This window comes from Meleagris gallopavo, chromosome 9 (genome assembly GCF_000146605.3).
Source record: "Meleagris gallopavo isolate NT-WF06-2002-E0010 breed Aviagen turkey brand Nicholas breeding stock chromosome 9, Turkey_5.1, whole genome shotgun sequence".
In the NCBI taxonomy this organism is placed as follows: domain Eukaryota; kingdom Metazoa; phylum Chordata; class Aves; order Galliformes; family Phasianidae; genus Meleagris; species Meleagris gallopavo.
In genome coordinates this window covers 3,293,983-3,308,433 of record NC_015019.2, presented here as the reverse complement: position 1 = coordinate 3,308,433, position 14,451 = coordinate 3,293,983, and positions in this window count along the sequence as shown.

Genomic DNA, 14,451 nt, shown 5'->3' with positions numbered 1-14,451 from the left:
CGCTGGGCTGAGCCGCCGGCAGCGCTGAGCTGCGGGGCCGCGGCCACGTCCGGGCAGGACGGGACGGGCAGGCGGGGGCCGAGAAGCTCTCGCGAGAGCAGCGACGGCACCGCCCCCTGCCGGGCGGAAGTGCGGGAGGGGAGCGGAAGTGAGGGTGGGGAGCGGAAGCCGCTTGACGGCAGGTGCCCCCTTGAGGAGCTTCTGTGCTCAGCGCCCTGCGCCGACGCTGTGGAGGCCTGCCACACAACACTGTGAGGCCTGCCATAACCTGGCCATCCTGCTGGTCTCCATCCAGGCCTACATCCATAGACGACACCGTAGGAGAGACATACTTGCGTGTGGTTGTCCCTGAGCTCCCACGTCATGCAGGGTATGGGGGAGGTAGGCAGAGCCTATCCAGCAGCTCATGGCTTCGGAACGCTGGTGTCTCACCAGTGTTCTTTTAGTGTTCGTTGTACTGCTGCAAAAGCAACACTCCCTGTGACTGGTAGGTGGTGTGCAATTGGAGGTTGATAAATGAGGTGCTATTAGTGAGTGGTGTTGTTAAGTGCTGCCCAAACATTCAGTTAATGGGGGCAAGAAAATGGATAGGGAAAAGAGCAAGGAGAAAGTCTGAGTGTTTCCTGACCATAAGGGGAACCAAAATCGAGGTGACAGTGTGTAATAAACAGAAGACAGAGAATTAAGGTATTCTGTTAGATGAATTGCTGTGAATTTTCAAATTGTAATGGATGTCTGAAATCTGTAGTAGGAATTAAATTATGTGGTTCCTTATTTGCTTTGCCTTGTGTTTTCCTTCCTATGAATTTTCATCTCCTGGTCATTTTTGTGCTGCCATCAGATTATGAATGATCAGACAGTAATAACTCATGGAATAAAGAGACTTCCTTTGAAATCTGGAATGCTTTTAATATCTGCACAGCAATAAGTATGTGTGTCTGAGCCAAAGCAGAACTGCTGCCTGAGCACAGCTTGGAAGAAGGTCACTCTGTGGCACAGCTGCTGTCAAAATCTGTGAAAATAAAATGTTGAGGCTGATTAACTGTTGAGCTAGCATAAAACTGGTAAGGACTTAATATGTTTGGGATAGCCATTGTTGTCAAATTGGTTGATGTTGAGGTGTCCATGCACAAACACACGAGCCCTTTCATGTACACACAATGTAGGGCTGCACCTTCCTGTTTCCTTAAAAAAATCATGAAACTTCCCAGCCAAACCAGCTGGGATGTCAGGAAGGAAACAAATTGGAAAAGCATAAGCGATTCATTCAGTTTCTCTTAAAAACAAGTAGGTATGAGGCTTGTGTATATCTCAAACTCTTCGTGCTGAAGAATTTGGGCAAACAACTGGTACATAAAATTACTGACTTGTGATTCACTGCTCGCTGCTCCTGCTCTAACTGACAGCCAAACACGCCGATTGCATTAGCGTAAGTGGGATGGTCTCTGAATTATTAAAGACAACAATGATGTCACCTTAGATGGGAAGGCAGACAGCTCTAGAAGCTGGAAAAAAAAAAAAAAAAGAAGAGCTATAGAAAAGCATCTTGAATTGTTTAGCAGCCTGTCAGTAACTGACGGCAGCTGCATGAGTCCATGTTTTGTTACACAGAGGAAATTATATAGCTGCAGAATTAAGTAACTCTAAAATAAAAACCCAGCTTTACGTAGCTATTAGTGCAGCCTAACTGCAGTGATCTTGACCTTCATGCTCCAAAAGCATTTGCCTTTTGCATCAGAGCAGCTTCTTGGAGACTGTTTAATCCTCCAGAACAGCTCACTGTAGCACAGCCCAACCTGCTTTGTCTCTGGAGGCAAATAGAGTATTGGCTTTGGAGGTCTTGTCAAACAGCCCTAAGCATCAGGATGACCTGGGTGTTTTCTTGCTAGGGCTGGCACAGTCTTTCCCATGTTGCAGACAGAGATGAGCACAGAGGCTACTGTGCCAGCACTGATGAGCTGCATGCCCACAAGCCTGCTCCCCTCCTAACACGGGGATGATATATTTTTTTCCCTTTGGCTTAGATGTGAACTTCCCTTAGCCTCCCATGAATCAGGGCTCACATGTCAGCCTGTCCCCAGCACCCCAAAGGACAGCAGGACCATTCTACCAAGAGCAGCACTGGAAATTTCCCAGCCTTTGGCTATGGGAATACAAGAAAAACTGTTCTGAGCAGCAGCTGTAGGGCAACATAAACAGCATGAGAACCAAGGACACCTCTAGAAGAAGAAAGAACGTCTCACAGCTCTGATTGGATAAGTGCCTGCGTGAACAGTTGAAGAGTGTTTTGTAGAATGCTCTGTAGACATGTAAAGGTGGATGGGAAAGTTGTAGGGGCGGATGGGAAAGCTAGAAAAAGAAAATTTGTGAAGGTGTATAAGAGATGTGAGAACTTGTAATAAATGATTTGGATTGTTCACATCTGAGTCCGTGTATCAGACGCTGCATTTGGCCACTGCCAGGCTGACTTCTAGCAGAAAGAGTTGTGTATGCTTCACTGAGCATGCTGCTGTTTTCCTGATTTGGAGGCCCAGGAAGCACCAGAGTCTCTCTCTGTTGTTTCTTAGCTCATTTGCTAGTGCTGATGTTGGCAGATAGGTCTTCCTTCCACTGAATCTTAACATACCCACTGCAAACCAATACAGGGTCAGTTTAAAGCCTCTGCTAAATATTACCAGTCTCCTGATTCATTTAGTCACCTAGGGACATAGGCTTTTAAAGAAGATATTTTAATCATTGCATTAAAAACTAAGGATGAGAAGTATTTTCTGGACTGGTTACCTCCACATCCAGTGGTGGATCTCCTGCCTGCCTCAAGGCTGCAGGGAGAGGTAAGGGGAGAAGTGTTGATTCTGCATCACCCATGGGATGGAGAGGTAGAAGTTGAACCCAAAACATACGGCTGACCTAAGAATTTCTCCTGCATCTGATCCCTGAGCTTGGAGATGCTTGTCTGTGTAGCTATGGTATTTGGTAAGAGTACAAGAAACAAGATGATGAGAAGTGATGTCTATGTGGAACTGTGCTGTGGCTTGGGGGTGGCATCAGTTAGTTAAAGGAGGAGATTCCCTTTGGATTAAAGCCCTGAGCACCAAGCCTGTGCGGGTCTAAGAGGAGGAGAAATACCTTGCACATGCATGCTGGAGTGTATTTCTTTTCCATCACTTTTACCTTCCTTTGCTTCCTCTTTCTTTTTCCCCTGCTGTGATCCCAGTGGATGTGCTGCTCCCTGCCATCATCCCAGAACACTGACATACCCACTTGCTGCAAGCTGTGGTGAAGCCTTCAGAAATTGTCACTACCCAGAATGGTGCTGGGGATCCAGGAGGGATAGGGGGAGGGTGACAAGCAGGAAGCAGCTTTGGAGAGTTTCAGCAGAGAGAGAGGAAATGAGGGAAATAGGAGCAAAGAGGGAGGATGCCAGTGAGCAGGGAGCCCAGACACGACAGATGAACTCAATTCATCCTGCAAGGGATGGAGTAGCACAAGAAATGCAAACATGGGGAGAACTGGTGGTATATGGTCCAATACCTGCCTTCGGGCATGGAGGAGGAGAAAACCTGGGAAACACACTGTCATAGAATCATAGAATGGCCTGGGTTGAAAGGGACCATAATAATCATGTAGTTTCAACCTCCCTGCTGTGTGCAGGGTTGCCAACCACCAGACCAAGCTGCCCAGAGCCACATCCAGCCTGGAAGTTGTGCTCAGCTGAGGGCTCCCAGACAGAAATCCTGGTGACAACAGCAAGGAAACCTCCATCAGTAGCAAATCAGATCAGCCAACAAACATACATCACACAATCACACACCCAGTGTTTGCTGAACATGGGGCAAGGGAAAGCAGTGGTGATGCTGCTGGCTGTGGCTGCTGCTGTGTGTGGTGAGTGAGCAAACAGACAGTGGCACTTATTGGCTTCTTGTCACTGAGTGACACCGGGAGGCTGTCATGGCTGCGCTGTTCATGCCAGCAGCAATGAATGGGTTTGTGTTCATGCAGGGGCTGTGCAGAACTCTAACATGTGCCTTTCCTTCCTGGGAGCGTGGAAAGTGCTCGGCACCAGTCACGCTGTAGGAAAGAAAACATACCACTGCAAAATGCAGAATAGTTCCTCTGGAAAATATTATCCCAGGATGGATGGTATCTTTTCCCACTGTGATTAAGAGGAAAAGGTGCTCTGACAAAAGAGCTGATTGTGTTGGGAGGTTCAGGCTGTGGGCAGCACCTCACAGCCTGTCCCGACTCAGCTCCTCCCATACTACTTTTCTTCTGTTTGCAGCCTATAATCCTGAGGCAACTGGTTGCAGGAGTTACATCCTTGAAGGGCAGAACGTGAGGCACGTGTGATGTTAGATTTCTCCATGGCACAACATGTCTGGTCCTTCAGCATTCCAGCATGGCCTGGCCACCACCGCAGTGGAGCAATCAGTGCAAGCTGAAAGGTGCTCAACAGGCAATTTTGATTTGAAGTTGAAGTTGTTGGCTTCATTTTTCTTTGGAAAGACCAGTGCCACCCTGGGGAAACCCAGCAGTGAGTACTTCCCCTGCTCGTGGATCAGGCCTTGCCTCCAGCCCAGGGGCATGGGGATGTGGTGCCTGGAACTGAGCAATATGAAACAGGAGGTAGCACAGCTATGTGGGATAAGAAATCAGAGAATCATAGAATCTCAGAATGGCCCGAGTTGGAAGAAACCTCAAAGATCATGAAGCTCCCCTCCCCCCACTGCAAGCAGGGCCACCGACCTCCACATTTAATACTGGACCACGCTGCCCAGGGCCTCATCCAACCTGGCCTTGAACACCTCCAGGGACGGGGCATCCACAACCTCTCCAGGCAGCTGTTCCAGTACCTCACCACTCTCATAGTAAAGAACTTCCCCTGACATCCAACCTAAATCTTCCCTCCTTCAACTTAAATGGTTAAGGCAGCCCTGGCTGCCTCCCAAGGTGCCCTCCCGAAGCTCCCTGTGCACAGCTTTGTATTCAAAGAATTCTCCTGCTGCTCTGACTTGTACTACATCATCTGCTCTCACAAATAAACCAATTTAATTACATAGACATTCTCTTTATTCATTCTTCCTGGCATACTGACAATTTCTGATGTGCAGATGCGTTGCGTCTCAGCCTTTGCCAATGCAAATTCTCCATCCTCCAAATTTCCATGTATTATTTTTGCCTGAAGATGTTCAGTGGATGCATATGCTTTCATATGCATTTGTTACAGTTTTGTTTGCTCTGTGTTCCGTCTTTGAGTGCCTAGGAGTGTGCTGCTAGTTTATGAATCAGAGTTGGAACATCACTATATTATGGAGCCATGAGTTATGCTTTCCTCCGGAGATCTGCTTTTGTTCTTCATTGCAGCTCACCGAAAGTCACGATGAAAGCAATCCATGCTAAAAGAAGTGCATTCGCTATTCTTGTAAGGAAGAATCGGGAGCAGCTTCCTTTGAACTGAATTTTGTCAGGTTTGAAAAGATAATTAGCAACTTGTGAAGATTAAAAGAGAATCCAAAATTAATGTAAGTGTTGAATCAGAAACAAGTAGCTTTTACTGACGTGGCTTTACAGAACAGTCAGGTTTGAAAGGAAATGTAGAAACAGAAAAAATAATGACGTGCAGCAAATGAATTATATTGCATGCATTTTCTGCATTGGACACACTTAAGCCAAAATGAGTGCATTCTAAAAACACATACACACAAAAAAAACCAGATAGATTTTGACAGGTACAAAAACACCACAAAGTATTTTATGGCAACCGAAATCTAAGGTCGGAAAAGACCACTAAGATTCCCAAATCCAACTCCAACCCATCCCTGCCATGCCCATAACCACATCCCTCAGTGCCACACCTCCACAGTTCTGGAGCACCTCCAGTGATGGTGATCCCACCGCTCCCTGGACATTCTGTACCTCTGTATCACCACTTTTTCAGAGAATAAACTGTAACTTCCAACCTGATTCTCTCCTGGTGCAGCTTGAGCCCATTACCTCTCATCCTGTTGCTGCTACCTGGGAGAAGATGTCAACCCCCTCCTCACTACAGCTTTATATATGCCATTAGTGTGAAGCCAGTTGATACTAATAAAACTTCTCGAATTTGTGGTCATCGTGTCCACGATGTCATGTGCCTGGACAACTCCTTCTGTTGGAATTTGGGAAAAACCCAGACTGCCTTGGGCTACAACCAACAGGTCAAAGTATTCTTCGACTGGGATTTTATCAGCTGTTAATCTATTTTAGACTCCTTTCCTCCACAGAGCAATTGCAACCATTACTCTATGCCACACGAAGAGAGGAATAGCTATGAGTAATTTTGCTTGGAGGAAAATAACATTGTTCCTGTCACACAGAGATATCTGCTGGTCATAGAGGGAAGAGGAAGTTAGTAGCTCTGTTGGCAGGAGCAGTGCTGGAGCTGGTTGTGATTGAAGGCTTGCAGCCGGGGTTTCATTGTTCCAAGTTTCACTACTAAAACTTTTGCTTTCTTGTTCCTGACTCATCTGTGGTGCCATGTCCTGCTGGGGCTGGGGGCTCAGGACTTCATGTGCTACCCAACTTGGTCTACCAGTGCAGGTATTTGAACCTAACTCGTGAGCCTGGGTCTTCCAGTGCTTGTATTTGTACCCTCCAAGTCTGAGTTTCCAGATCTTCCCTCAAAAATTACATCCTCTTCCACAAACATACTGGCCACTTTGGCCAGCAGCACTGTTACCTGTCCAAAAAATGTGGATAAAATGCACTTGCTGGGAGGTCCTGGAGAAACGCTGCAATGCCCAACCACGTTGGGGTGAGTCGGAGTTGCCATGGCAGCCTTGAATTCTCCTGGTTTTGTGGTTTTCTGCCTCAACCTTAGTATTACTTTAACCCCAGTTTATATATATCTGTGCTTTTGATGATAATTACTATTTACTTAATGGAATCTTGATGGATTCTAGGTCCCAGAGGAAATTAAATTACCGCTCTCTCCAGTGCCCAGAAACAGCACATGGTGAATATCAACAAACTTGCCTGACCAGATGTGGGAGAACCATCTGAAATGGGCCTTTGGGGTTTTCTGGTGTTTGGAAAGAATCCACCAAAGAACTGCTCACTGAATCACCTGTCGCATTCCTGGAGGTGAGCTGCACTCCCTGGTGCAAGGAGCAACACTGGCAAAGGACGGAGATGGGCAGGGACAGCCAGGTGGTACCAGGTGTCCATAAAAAGTGGCAGAGAGAGGTGCAAATAAGGCTGGGATGACAGCAGTGCAAAGCAGAGGTGCCCAAGACAGATCAGAGCCCTTCTTGTGTTCATCTGCATTCTCTTTTCTACTTTTTCCTTGCCAGCAGGGAGAGCACCTTGCTCTGCCATTGCACTTAGCTTGAAGGATAACTCAGGGTCCCCCTTTGCTTCTGGATATATTTCTTTAATTACAGCCAGCAGAGGCAATTTATTTGTTTACTAGCATTCAGGAAACATACCCAAGGGAGATCTCTGAGCATGACCACAAAGCTGATAAGGATTAATGGTAGGTGATAGAACGCTGGATAAGGCTATCCTGACATTTGGGTCAATATGATCTATTAATGCCGTGAGCATTAAGTAAATGAATATCAGGTTATTATATGCTATTATGCTTAATGAGTCAGTATTTACTTTTCCTCTAAAAACTGCTGAGTACCATGTTTAGCCTCGTTGCATGCTCTGGCAGCCAGGAGAGCAGTCTGTCTGTTTTGCTAGCAGTCAGATTAGTAGCAACAGCACCTCTGAGCTTCCAAAGAACACTGTATGCCCTATATCCATTATTCTTAGATAAAGCTAGCAGTATTTAACTTACTCTCCATTGCTGGCAGAGAATGCATTATTAGTAGGAATAAATCTCTTTCCTTCTACAGAAGCTAACAGAGATCAGCGTTCGTTTGTGAAAGCAGCTCCCAGAATCTGGTGTTGGTATTGTTGGGACTCACGTAGCAGCTCCAGATCCCTGCTGAGTTGAGAAACAGCAACGCAGCTCCTCTGCTGACACCTGCGCCTTCATTCCCACCTCTCTTAATTTCCTGCAACTTCATTTCAATTAAAAGCTAATAATAAACCCAAAGATACTTAGGAAGTGCAGAAACCCAGCTGTATCCTGCTCATGGGGGCCAATGTGCTCGAGCAAGCCCAAGTGGGGAAACTCCATTTCCCACCCCAACAGCTGCCTACATGGAGCTGCTTCCAAACTACTGCAGCCTGGTGGGATTTCTTCCTTTCTCTCTGGGCTTCCTGTGCTGCTCATGAACTCCTGCACTCTGCAGCCTGCCAGCACTGCCCCACAAAGCTCTGCCCAGAGAGGCTACCCTTGAGACTGGGGATCTCCAGTACCAACCACCGTGGAAATGAAACCAAATGGTATCCATCAATAACTTTTGGGTAGAAACAGGTTGCCTGGGAAGCCTGGCTATCCATTTGTTTTTTTGAGTCCTGCTCTGGGCCTGCAGGACTGAAACTGCCCCAGCGAACTCTTCAGGCTGTGCTAAAAAAGAACCTGATTTATTGTGCTTACGCTACAGAGGAGCAGAAACTTCTCTGGCAGTGCACAATAAACAACCTTTTATGGGGATGCAGAAAGCAGCAATGTTAAAGAACATCAGACTGGAGATACTTCTTAATGACACCATTTGAGAAAGCCAAGCTTCCTCAAGACTGAAGGAGCCAAAGTGTCAAGAACTCAGGGTACCACAGCATATCAATGCTACAGTCTGGATGTGTTGCCTCACTGGGCCAGCAGCCCACCAATGTGAGGCATGGAATCATAGAATCATTAAGGTTGGAAAAGATCACTAAGATTATCTAGTCCCACCTCAACCCATCTCCACCATGCCCACTAGCCACGTCCCTCAGTGCCACATCCAAACACGGACAAACACCCTGCCCAGGAGAGCTCACAGCCCAGCTGCAAAGCAACAGGGGCCCCTATGGACACCAGGAGACAAAGCAAAGCCAGGAACAATGAGCCTGTGTTCTCCATGTGAGAGGTAGAAGTAGCAGCTTATTGCTTATCCCATTATTTTACAGACTGCTAGGCTGAAAACCAGAACACCTGGCTCTTGGCGGCGATGCAAACAAACCCCATTGGTTTCCTGAATTGCTGCACCAAGCCCTGGAGATGAGGAACATCTGTGAGCTCCAGGCTGGGACCAGTGTGCCGCAGAAATGCTTTTCCCATCCACGGGAAACTTTCAGTATTTTAAACTTTTCTGTCCTTCATCAGCCAAAAATTCAAAAGCAGGGAGAAATGGAAATCTCAGCTATTTCACTTTGAACAGAGATCCATAAATCATGCAACCTAACAGGCCAAAGAGTTTACTTTAAATGCCTTTGTTTAGAACTTTGTTCTAATTTTACAGCCTTTACCAGCTTTAAATTAAATCCTTACAGTTGCTTATGTACAACATTTTTCCTCCTCTTTGTTTAATTTTAGACGTGTACAGCTAAATGTTAAATATGTATTACCAAGTAATTGAAATGTCATAGTCCTAGATTAAACTCCTCTAGTGGAACTAAATTAAAGGTTTCTGCTCCTGGTTGAGAAGAGTGCAGTGTGGATGTTTTATAGCAGCAGCAAAGCCAGAATTACAGGTTGGGCTTCCGATGGCGTGCGTGACTAACACCAGGAATAACAAAAACACTTTGGACTTTTCAAGGCTGGAGCCAAGAAACAATGAAGTTGATGTCACTTGTTTTAGAGCCAGCTTTCTGCTGGAAAGAAGCAGCTGGGCTCATGCTGCTTGGAGTTTAGGGTGTCACCCAGGGAGGATGCCTGGACCTGATGGCTGTCATTGTGTCCCTTGCTCAGAGCCAACGCAGAGGCAGTTTGCACTCTCAGATATGGGGGAATATTTAAAATCCCCCAGACGTGGGGTGCTGAGCCCCCATCACTGCCCTGCCAGCAAGGCGAGGGAGGTGGCTGGGAGTGGAAGTGAAGGAAAAGCCTCCTCCAAGCCTTCCTGTGCCTTGCTGGCCTTGGGAAGAACAAGACAGCCACTTTTTCTGCTCCTATATTTAGTGTGGGAGGAAAATACCTTCTTCTGCAGTAAGATCACGTGCTTGGCCCTCTTCTTGATGTGACCCAGTGGGGCAGCAGCAACACATCACTGCTGGCTTCTTCTGGGGACAGAGTGGCACAGCTGAGCCATGGCTGGGCAGTGGTTGGCAGCTATGGAAGGAAGCAGAGCAATGCTCCCTGCTGCTCTGGCTTTCAACTCTCACCCCAGGAGCGATGGGCATTTTCATGGCCTCCTCTCCTAGCACTGACCTTCCCCACCAGCAGTCAGGGGAAAGGTGTAGGGAGGATTGCACAGAGATGCCTGTCTTGGGCCCTTCCAGTGTAATGCAAATTGAAACATCCCATGGAGCTTGGCTGAAAAGCACTGTTCGATATTGTGCTTCTACACTGGTCCCAGCCCCATTTTCTCCTCAGCATCTTAGCCACACTCACAACATGCCAGAGAGTAACATTTCCTATTTCCTTCCTCAGCAAACCCTGGAAGGAGCAATATAAGAAGAGGGATCTTTTATAAGCAGACATAAAGTACTCACATCCGTGGCATGTTACTAAAGTTATACAGTGGTTTGTTTTACTGTGATTTGTGCTCTGTTTGTACGAGCAATGTTTGGATAAATGACAGCCATGTGGCACGATGCTCTGCTGGCCCTGTGTGCTCCGTGCATGCTGTGCTTTGGCACTAAGAGCCAAAGGCTGCCAGATGCTGAGCACCAGGTCTCTGCACTGCTGCGCAGCCAGCAGCTGTGTTTGGTGATGGCAGGGCTAGGCTGCAGCGTGCCAGTGCCCTGCCAGCCTGACCTGCGTCATCGTCCTCAATAGCCCCGCAGAGGCTTGGAACAGTCCCAGCCCAGCAGAGCAAACGGGTCAGCGCCTCCCAGCAGCCCCGCTTTGTGCAGGGCTGCCTCGGCGCAGAAACGAGAGGGGCTGGAGGAGGGAAGCGAAGGGCGAAGGACAGAGAGCGGGGGCCGGGTGCGTGCCCAGACGGTGGCGCTGGGGCCCCGCGGTGCGCAGCGGGCAGAGCGGGGTCCCGACTGCGCTTGTGGTGCAAGGCAGCAGGGGGGCAGACGTCGCCGCATCCTGCCCTGATGTTTTTTCTATTCCATCCCCCCCCCCCTTATTTTCTTTTTTTCTTCCTTTCTATTCTCCTTCTTTTCCCTTCTTTTTCTCCATTTCCCTTCTTTCCTTTCCCTCTCTTTTCTTTCTCTTTCCTTCCCTTTGCCCTTCCTTCCCCTTTCCCTCTCCTTTGCCCTTCCCTTCCCTTCCCTTCTCTTCTCTTTTCCTCTCCTTTTCCTCTCCTTTTCCCTTCCTTTTCCTCTCCTTTTCCCTTCCTTTCCCACAGCTCCCAGTGCACAGAGGTCTTTGTGGGATTCCCCAGAGCATGGAACTATCAGAGAGACAAAAAATAAACTGGCTTGCAGAGAGAAAAAAAGAGAACCCCACAACAACAGAGGATCGCAGTTACAGATTAAAGAAAATAAATGCATAGAGTGTTTTGCCTGGCAGAAACAGCCTTGGGTTTGCTTCAAAGCAGCACAACACAGTGATACTGCAGACAGCAGCTGGATGTGGCGGGGCTCAGAGGCAGCCCCCAGTGGGATTGGCATGATTCCTGAGCAAATGGGCACACATCCATAGTGATGGGACTCCTGTTTTAAGCCCTGCTGGTGGCTTTGGGGCCACTGGCTCCCATAGGATTATCAAATGGGTACTGAATAGTATCAGATAGCTCAGCCCATCCTCAAGGGAAAAACATGGATCATGCCTCCCCCCAGGGGATGGAAAAAGCAGCGAACTTGGAGCCTCCTCAAGAGAGCTGAGCTTGGATGTGCTCTCTCCTTCAGGACCTATCCACTTGCTGACTGTTGTGGCAGCTCTCGAGGGTTAATTCGATCCTCTCTTTACTGTAGAATGTAGGACCCTGGTGGCTTTTATTTTCCAGCCCATTTTGAGCAGTTTGGTGCTTGGGTACCAACTGAAATAGCAGATTCAGCATGCCTGTGGTAAAGCAAGCTTTGGTCCCCATTACTCCACGCACAGCTTGCCTTGGCTGCGCTTTCCCGACTCAGAAATGCAGGCTCTCCTGCACAGGCATTTCAGAAAGGCTGAAAGACAAAATCTAGTTAACTCTTATGAGTTTAGCCCTATATCCTGAATACCATGGAATTAAGGAAATCTGGTTTCCTGAGTTCTCTGGGAAAGACACTGCATCATGGCACCAAGCACAGGTCTCAGCATAGAGCAGGATCTGTTGGAAGCAGCTCATGTGTGCTTATCTCCTCTTAGGATTTCCCATTTGACGCATCAGTGCTGAGTTTCAGTCTGAGAACCCAGTCTGGAAGGCAGCTTGCAGAGCCCTGGAGGGCTGCTCCTGCCTGGTGCAGTGTTCTAAGGACAATGCTGGGACAGGAGAATGGGCACTGTTACAGTGCAGTAAATCCTGGGAGGATTTCCAGGGATAAGGGAAGTGGGCTGAGCTGCGGGAACGATCTGTGACATCCTCCAGATGCCTTCATTTAACAACTGCATTTTTAGCAGCTGTTGTCATTAATGGCAATGAGAGCACAGTTCAATCCCAGCAAGCAGCCTTGCAATCATCACAGCCTCCAGATCCTCAGATAACACTGCAGCAGTAGGAGGTGCCCTTCATCGTTCTGCTCCCTTTGCCCATTGGGTCTGTATTGCCTCTGGTCCTGTGCAGGATGTGCGTGGCTCATGTGATGCTTGGAAATGCAGGGTAGGATCCTGCTGCTTTGCTGATTTTGCCTCCTCATTTGTTTTTATAACAGCAAAATGAGCTTCTTATTCTGTCAAGCCCGTAGATAGAGACTTGTCCTTTCTGGAACAGGGTACACATCCCCAGGCAGATGTGCTCCATGTGTGTAGCACAAAGAAATGTGTCACAGAGCAGAAGAAAACACTCTAAGAGATGGCATCTGTGTCTGAAAAGCCCAGTGAGTGGCTACTGATGTGAACTTTGAAATAAGGGAGCCAGACCCTGCAGCTGATGTGGAGCAGCCTCCTTGCAGTGAAAGCAAAAACTGACACTTTGGTGAGAAGGGAGAAAAAGTTTGCAAATAGCGCCTGGGTTACAACTTTCTTTAAGCAGATAGAACCTTTATACTCACAAGCAGCACTAAGTCCAGCCAAAAACAAATGTCAGACCACAGCCTTTAAAGAGCAAGGCAAATGGCCACAGCAAAGGACACATTACAATAAGTAAAGCTGAAAGCAGCAGCAGCCTGAGGAGTACTTGGAGGAACACATGGTCCCTGCATGCTGATGTTCTCTAAAGGAAGAGAGGCATGGCTGAGTGCAGCTGCATGGCAGCATGAGGCTTGTGGCACCCTTTGCAGTGCAGATCCCAGCTAGATGCACTGGCAAGGCAGGGAAAATGCTCAGTGCTGTGCCAGCCATTTGCCTGTGCCTCCAGCTAGCACTAAAAATAGTTCACTTTCATCAGCCTCAAGTTCACCACCAAAAGGGAGCAAGCAGATTTAATTCATTTGGGCTCAACTTCAGCTAGAAGGAGGGAAATCAGGCCTGGGTTGTTATTGCATTTGTTATTTTTGCAGAGTGGGAAGCACTGATGGTGGAAGCCATAGTGTGCAGCAGTTGGTGAGCACTGGGTGTGGACCCCTCTGTGCCAACTCAGGTGTGGCAAAGCAGCAGCAGAAAGGAGCTGCTCACCTCCCTGCCCCTTAGCACTGAATTCAGGTCCCACTTCAATGAAGCTGTTTGAATGAGTGTTCAGTTTGCAACCTGGCAGGCTGCAGCATGGGTGATGGCCATGAAAGAGTTTCACGGGGGCTGGATATCACGGTCCTAATCAAAGGGAACGTCGGGCTCTGGTTTCAGGGACTCAGTTCTGCTCTGACGCAGATGACACCACAGTCCTGGCTCTCAAGGAGCCTGTTGTGGGAAAATGCTAATGAGACTTTTGCTGCTTGTTCGCTGTGGGCCAACACTAGCAATAAGAAACCACAAAATGTACCTGGCTGGGGAAAAGACAAAGTCAACTCTGCAGAGTGACTTCAGGAATCTAGGCAGAAGGAAGCAGAGGGAGCATGATCCATAGACTTTCTGTAACTTTGTAGTGTAGGAAAGTACTCATGTACTCTTCCAAAAGTCTTGGAGAGCTGATACTGCTCAGTCCCTGCTGCAGCCAGTCCTTGGGCTGCTCTGTCCATCAGCAGAACTGCAGCCCCTGTCTGCACCTTCTGCCTCGTGCCAGCCAGCCAGCGTCAGGGACACCGTGTTTGGGCAACACTTTGTTCAGCAAATGTCAGCAGGATGGGGAGAGGTCTGGGGAGCAGCCAGCAGCTCGTGTTTTACTGCAGGACAGGATCAAGACACAGGGTATATGTACCAAGTCTTTGTTATTGAAAAGGAAGGAAGGAAGGAAGGAAGGAAGGAAGGAAGGA